The following is a 7,032-nucleotide window of genomic DNA, read 5'->3' as shown; positions in this document are numbered from 1 at the left end:
CCTTTATTCTTAAAGTTCTCCTTATATGCTTTCTTAAATAAAAGTCTCTCAGCCGCTTTGCCTCTCTGTAGAAAGACTGCAGCGACAAGCACCTGCCAGGTCATGTGACCCCCCCCAACACCCATGGTTAGACAGAGTACTTGATTGTACAATTAGCAAGAATAATGACGTCACTTACATTAAAGCAGGGGTCTCAGACACAAGGCCCGTGGGCCAATTGCGGCCCGTGAGACGTTATTTTACGGCCCCCACCTTAATATGAAAGTTTAATTTTATCGCGGCCCGTAACTTTTATATGAATGGCGCTTGACAGCGTTGTGTTCGGAGCTGAAGGAATCTACCAATCACTGAGTGGTATGTGGCTCTCGAGGGCCGAACATTGACGCCACTTGCGTTTTACCGCTTTTCCACTGGACCCGCACACGCTCTTCCTCCCTCGCTTGCCTGCCTGCTCGCTCTCTGTCACTGTGTGTGTGTGTGTGTGTGTGTGTGTGTGCTTTCCCCCTCTCCCGTTGGCTCCAGGCCGAGACAATTTTTGTTATTTGGGTCCAAAATGGCTCTTTCAATGTTCTGGGTTGCCTACCCCTGCATTTGTGGAAAAGCGGCAAATGAGTAAAAGTGGCAGAAACGTTGCCATGGAGACGAGGGTTTTCTTACGTGCCTGGCTGCAGTCACACCGCGACACCTAACAGTCCCCGATAACCGGGACCAATTCAAACCGTTATTATTATTTTTTTTTAATTTGCATTGCCTCACATTACTTAATTCTCATTTTGTTTTATTTATATTTGGATTTTATTTTGTGTTTAAAAAAAAATGAAGACATTTAAAAATATTTTTTAAGACTTGAGTTTAGCACCAAATGATAATATAAATACATTTAATAAAGTCAGATACAAATAAGGCAACAAGAGAAGTATCCTACACTTCTCTTTTGTAAAGTAAATCTGAACATCTGATATGGGCATCTACATCAACTATATGATTTGCCTGAGAAGCTGGACAGGACAAAAAAAAAAACATTTGGGACCCAGACTCTGTATCCAGTGGCCCCCAGGTAAATTTGAGTTTGAGACCCCTGCATTAAAGACATTACACCGGCTGTAGAAAGTCGGGATCTTGAGATTTTTCACTTCTGACACCGATATTCATATATGATGATATCAGCACAAATGATACATACTTTTGTTTTGTGATGTAAAATGTTAGAAAAGGTTTGATCAAAGGAAATTACATAGAAAACAAATGTAGACCTAACCTATTTATTGTTAACTGTCTGAAACACACCTATGCTGTCTTTAAGTTAAAGCGGAGAGTTGATTTTTAATTTTTTTTTGGCAACACTTCTTGGCAACGATATTTCATTACCTTTAGGTCAGGGGTCACCAACCTTTTTGAAACCAAGAGCTACTTCTTGGGTACTGATTAATGCGAAGGGCTACCAGTTTGATACACACTTAAATAAATTGCCAGAAATAGCCAATTTGCTCAATTTACCTTTAATAAATAAATCTATTTATATTTAAAAAATGGGTATTTCTGTCTGTCATTCCGTTGTACATTTTTTTTTCCTTTTATGGAAAGTTTTTTGTAGAGAATAAATGATGAAAAAAACACTTAATTGAACGGTTTAAAAGAGGAGAAAACACGAAAAAATGAAAATTACATTTTGAAACATAGTTTATCTTCAATTTCGACTCTTTAAAATTCAAAATTCAACCGAAAAAAATGAAGGGAAAAACTAGCTAATTCGAATCTTTTAAAAAAAATAATAATAATAATTTATGGAACATCATTAGTAATTTTTCCTGATTAAGATTAATTTTAAAATTTTGACATGTTTTAAATAGGTTAAAATCCACTTTGAAATAAGATTTAAATTTGATTCTACAGATTTTCAAGATTTGCCAGAATATTTTTTGGGAATTTTAATCATAAGTTTGAAGAAGTATTTCACAAATATTCTTCGTCGAAAAAACAGAAGCTAAAATGAAGAATTAAATTAAAATGTATTTATTATTCTTTACAATAAAACAATTAATTTACTTAAACATTGATTTTAATTGTCAGGAAAGAAAAGGAAAGAATTTAGAAGGTAAAAAGGTATATAAAATCCTTTTTAAGGTTGTATTTTTTTCCTCTAAAATTGTCTTTGTGAAAGTTATAAGAAGCAAAGTAAAATAATTAATTTATTTAAACAAGTGAAGACCAAGTCTTTGAAATATTTTCTTGGATTTTCAAATTCTATTTGAATTTTGTCTCTCTTAGAATTAAAAATGTTGAGCAAAGCGAGACCAGCTTGCTAGTAAATAAATACATTTTTAAAAATAGAGGCAGCTCACTGGTAAGTGCTGCTAATTGAGCTATTAGAACAGGCCAGCGGGCGACTCATCTGGTCCTTACGGGCTACCTGGTGCCCGCGGGCACCGCGTTAGTGACCCCTGCTTTAGGTCATGGCGCAGTAAATTGAATGATGCGTACACGTTCGTTACGGGATATTTTCTAATACGCTGTTTTTACCCTAAAGACTTTGTATGTTTAAGTAATTGACGTATGTGTTTTAAACCAGTGGTCCCCAACCACCGATTGGTACCGGGCCGCAGAAGAATTTTTTATTAATTTTTATTGGAAAAAAAATATACATATATACATCTTTTTTATTTTTTATTAAATCAACATAAAAAACACGATATACTCTTCCAATTAGTGCACTGACCACAAAAACCTCCCCTTTTCATGACAAAAACATCCCTTTTTTCAGGACAAAGAAAAAAAAAAGGACTTCCCCCATCCCCCCACCCGGGCCGCGGGACAAATTATTAAGCGTTGACCGGTCCGCGGATACAAAAAGGTTGGGGACCACTGTTTTAAACTACAATATTCAATGTTCTTGTCTGTCTATCTGTGTTGGCCCTGCGATGAGGTGGCGACTTGTCCAGGGTTTACCCCGCCTTCCGCCCGATTGTAGCTGAGATTGGCTCCGGCGCTCCCCGCCACCCCGAAGGGAATAAGCGATAGAAAATGGATGGATGGATGGATATTCAATGTTCTATTATCCCTAGCTTGTGTGCTATTGTATGCTTAGCTGTTGTGTAGCTGCGGGCTCCTAGTAGCCTGTAGCCTACCATGTTTACCTTTTTGTTAATGATATGAATTAAAATTTAAGACCAACCTTGTGTGCTTATTGGAGGACATTTACCAACCAACTTCATTTATAAAGCCCTTTAGAAACAACCATAGTTGAAGAACAAAGGGCTGTACACCACAAAGAAATAGAGGCAAAGGACAGACTAAAAAATAACAATTAAAACGGAAGTAAAATAGACATTGAAAAAGCAAATACAAAATTACCCTAAGAACAATTTGTTAGATTAAAAAGCAGTTAAAAAGAGTTAAAGTTAATAACAGTTTAAAGTCTTGTGCTGGGTTAAAAGCCAGTGAATAAAAATGGGTTTTAAGAAGGGTCTTAAAAATAGCCAAAGAAGGGGCCTGTCTCACATGGAGATCGAGACCCGCAACAGAGAAGGCTCTGTCCCCTCTGAGCTTGCGCTCTGGTTTGGGTATCTCCAGGATCAGCTGATCCTGGAGGGACCGGGTGGTGGCATAGAGGTGGAGCAGCTTAAAGAGGTAAGGTGGGGCAAGACCATGTAAGGATTAAAAAACGAGTAAGATAATTTTAAAATGGACTCTAAAACACACATTTAAATGTTGCGTGGCTGTCCGACTTTGCACAAATAGTACTGCTTGTAGTGGAGAGATATAATCTGATACATGTTTATTTGGACCGATTTCTGGATATCGGATTGGTAGACCTAGTAGAAAGGCATAAAAAAGAGAAATGGGAAAATTCAACCTAGTTTATTATTGATCGCACAATCAGGGTAGACTTGGCTCGTTCATTTTCATCTCAAGTGTCTGGTCAGTATTTTGATTAAGAAATGTGCAAATTCAGCAATTTGTACTGGATAAAAAAGTTAACAATTGTAATCATAATATAGAAGATACACTATATTGCCAAAAGTATTTGGCTACCTGCCTTGACTCACATATGAACTTGAAGTGCCATCCCATTCCTAACCCATAAGGTAAAATATGATGTCGGTCCACCTTTTGCAGCTATTACAGCTTCTGGGAAGGCTGTCCACAATGTTGCAGAGTATGTTTATAGGAATTGTCGACCATTCTTCCAAAAGTGCATTGGTGAGGTCACACACTGATGTTGATCGAGAAGGCCTGGCTCTCAGTCGCCGTTCTAATTCATCCTAAAGGTGTTCTATTGGGTTCAGGTCAGGACTCTGTGCAGGCCAGTCAAGTTCATCCACACCAGACTCTGTCATCCATGTCTTTATGGACCTTGCTTTGTGCACTGGTTCACAGTCATGTTGGAAGAGGAAGGGGCCTGCTCCAAACTGTTTTTACAAATTTGAGAGTATGGAATTGTCCCATATGTTTTGGTAAAGTTACTAAGGGACCAAGCCCAACTCCTCAAAAACAACCCCACAACATAATTCCTCCTCCACCAAATTTCACACTCGGCACAATGCAGTCAATTGAAATGTAGTGTTCTCCTGGCAACCTCCAAACCCAGACGCATCCATCAGATTGCCAGATGGAAAAGCGGGATTCATCACTCCAGACATAGCGTCTCCACTGCTCTAGAGTCCAATGGCGACATGCTTTACAGCACTGCATCCCACACTTTGCATTGGACTTGGTGATTAATGGCTTAGATGCAGCTGCTCGGCCATGGAAAGCCATTCCATGAAGCTCTCTGCGTACTGTGCAGGGGCTAATTGGACGATGAAGTTTGGAGCTCTGTAGCAACTGACTAGGCAGAAAGTCGACGACCTTGCACTATGCGCTTCAGCATCCGCTGACCTCTCTCTGTCAGTTGATGTGGCCTACCACTTGGTGGCTGAGTTGCTGTTCCCAAACTCTTCACTTTTCTTATAATAAAGCCGACAGTTGACTTTGGAATATTTAGGAGCGAGGAAATTTCAAGACTGGATTTGTTGCACGGGTGGCATCCTGACAGTTCCACGCTGGAAATCACTGAGCTCCTGAGAGCGGTCCATTCTTTCACAAATGTTTGTAGAAACAGTCTCCATGCCTACAGTAAGTTTGATTGATTGATTGATTGATTGTGCTTGATTTTATACACCTGTGGCCTGATTCTGATCATTTGGATGGATTGCCAAATACTTTTGGAAATAGAGTGTACATTCCTAACTAACTTCATCCATCCATCCATCCAAAGCTCCATTTTCTACTGTTTGTCCCTCTCGGGTTTGCTGGGGGGGCTGGAGCCTATATCAGACTGTGGAGAGGCATTTGTGAAGGACTCCAGCCGTCACCGTGTGGGTTGCATGGACCATTTAGGAAGGACATCGCGTCGAGCAGGTTTGACTTTTATTTTTTCAAATAGCAAAGTGTCGGCGTGGATCGGGTCGCTTTTCAGCTCCGCCTCCTCCGCTGCCGGTGGCGTTGTCTTCCTCCGAGGCTCATCCTCTGATCGTTCTGATTTTGGTTGCTGCTGCTGTCCTGCGGACACTCCACCTCTTCCTCCTCCTCAGGGTCCCTGGTTCAAATCCCACCTAGTACCAAACTCGTCACGTCCGTTGTGTCCTGAGCAAGACACTTCACCCTTGCTCCTGATGGGTGCTGGTTAGCGCCTTGCATGGCAGCTCCCTCCATCAGTGTGTGAATGTGTGTGTGAATGGGTGAGTGTGGAAGTAGTGTCAAAGCGCTTTGAGTACCTTGAAGGTAGAAAAGCGATATACAAGTACAACCCATTTATCATTTAATTTATCTTTCATCCTTCTCCCCTTTTATACACTGAGAGGAGATAGCCAGGTTGTGAGCCAGTGTGTTTGTCACTCACCTGATTGTGATTGTTCTGCTGAATTCTCTACCTCCTGGCAGCCATCTTGAGCCGGGCCAAAGCGTGTCCCGCCCCGCCGTCGGCCCGTCTGCTCCGCCTCTCTACACAGACCAATAATTGTTTTTTGGTACTATTAGTTTTTATATTTTTTAAGTGTGACTCTACCATTATGAACGTCCTCTCTAACACAAGAAGCCTTCCCTACATTTATTTAAAATGCAAATCAAGTCTCTCTCCCATCCTACCTAATGTTTTTGACGAGGACTTCTTGTAGTTATTCAGCGAAAACATCCTGTGTATATATAAGTGCTCCTTCCTTCTACCTAAATACTTCCCCGTGCTCATTGTCTGCCCGTGCACCGTAACTCATCTGGACGTGAACTTTTGAAGGAGTTGCATGCCCGCCGTAAGACGCAGAGATAGATTGGAGCTTGACATGAACAAAGTCTGGCCTGATTAAATGTGGACTGCTGTCATGGCAACAGATGGGCGAGAAAGCCATTAACCACAGGATATCTGGATTTTTTTTTTCAACGCAAAACATGGTGCGCTCGTTTGAAAGACTTAACCTGCAGACGCAGAAATTACAACATGCATTTAATCCTTTTTTTTTATGCAATGTCCAATTACAGAGAATGGTATATATCTTTTATCCATCCTTTTTTTGATAAGAACAAGACTAGTGTAGTTATAATGTAAAGCACATGTCACAGCTGCAGTTTGCTGTATTTGTATCTTCCATTATTACAGTTATAGTAACATTAGAGATGTAAAAAAATATTCATCCATGTTTTGAATTTGAACTTGGCAGCTTTTTTTTCGTGCATGCCGATCTTCATTGTGATACGTCGTCCTGTTATATGAAAAAGTAATAGTTTTGTGTCCACTGCAGTGGAAATTTTGCGTTTTCAGTATCTTAAAAATGACTTCATGTTACCAAAACCCCCTTAAACTATTGATTGAACACTCGTACTTTAAAAACATGCAATTTTTAAATTTAAAAACCCAATAAATGAAACGGTAGTAAGTAATGAATGAGGCCTCAGTGAGCGTGTGGCACACTCACTGGCTGTATTGACACTAATTTTGCATTAGTATTACCAACCAACTTAATTTATATCTATATATACTATATAGATATAGATATATAG

Source organism: Nerophis ophidion, linkage group LG27 (genome assembly GCF_033978795.1).
Source record: "Nerophis ophidion isolate RoL-2023_Sa linkage group LG27, RoL_Noph_v1.0, whole genome shotgun sequence".
Lineage (NCBI taxonomy): Eukaryota > Metazoa > Chordata > Actinopteri > Syngnathiformes > Syngnathidae > Nerophis > Nerophis ophidion.
This window is presented reverse-complemented; position numbering follows the sequence as displayed.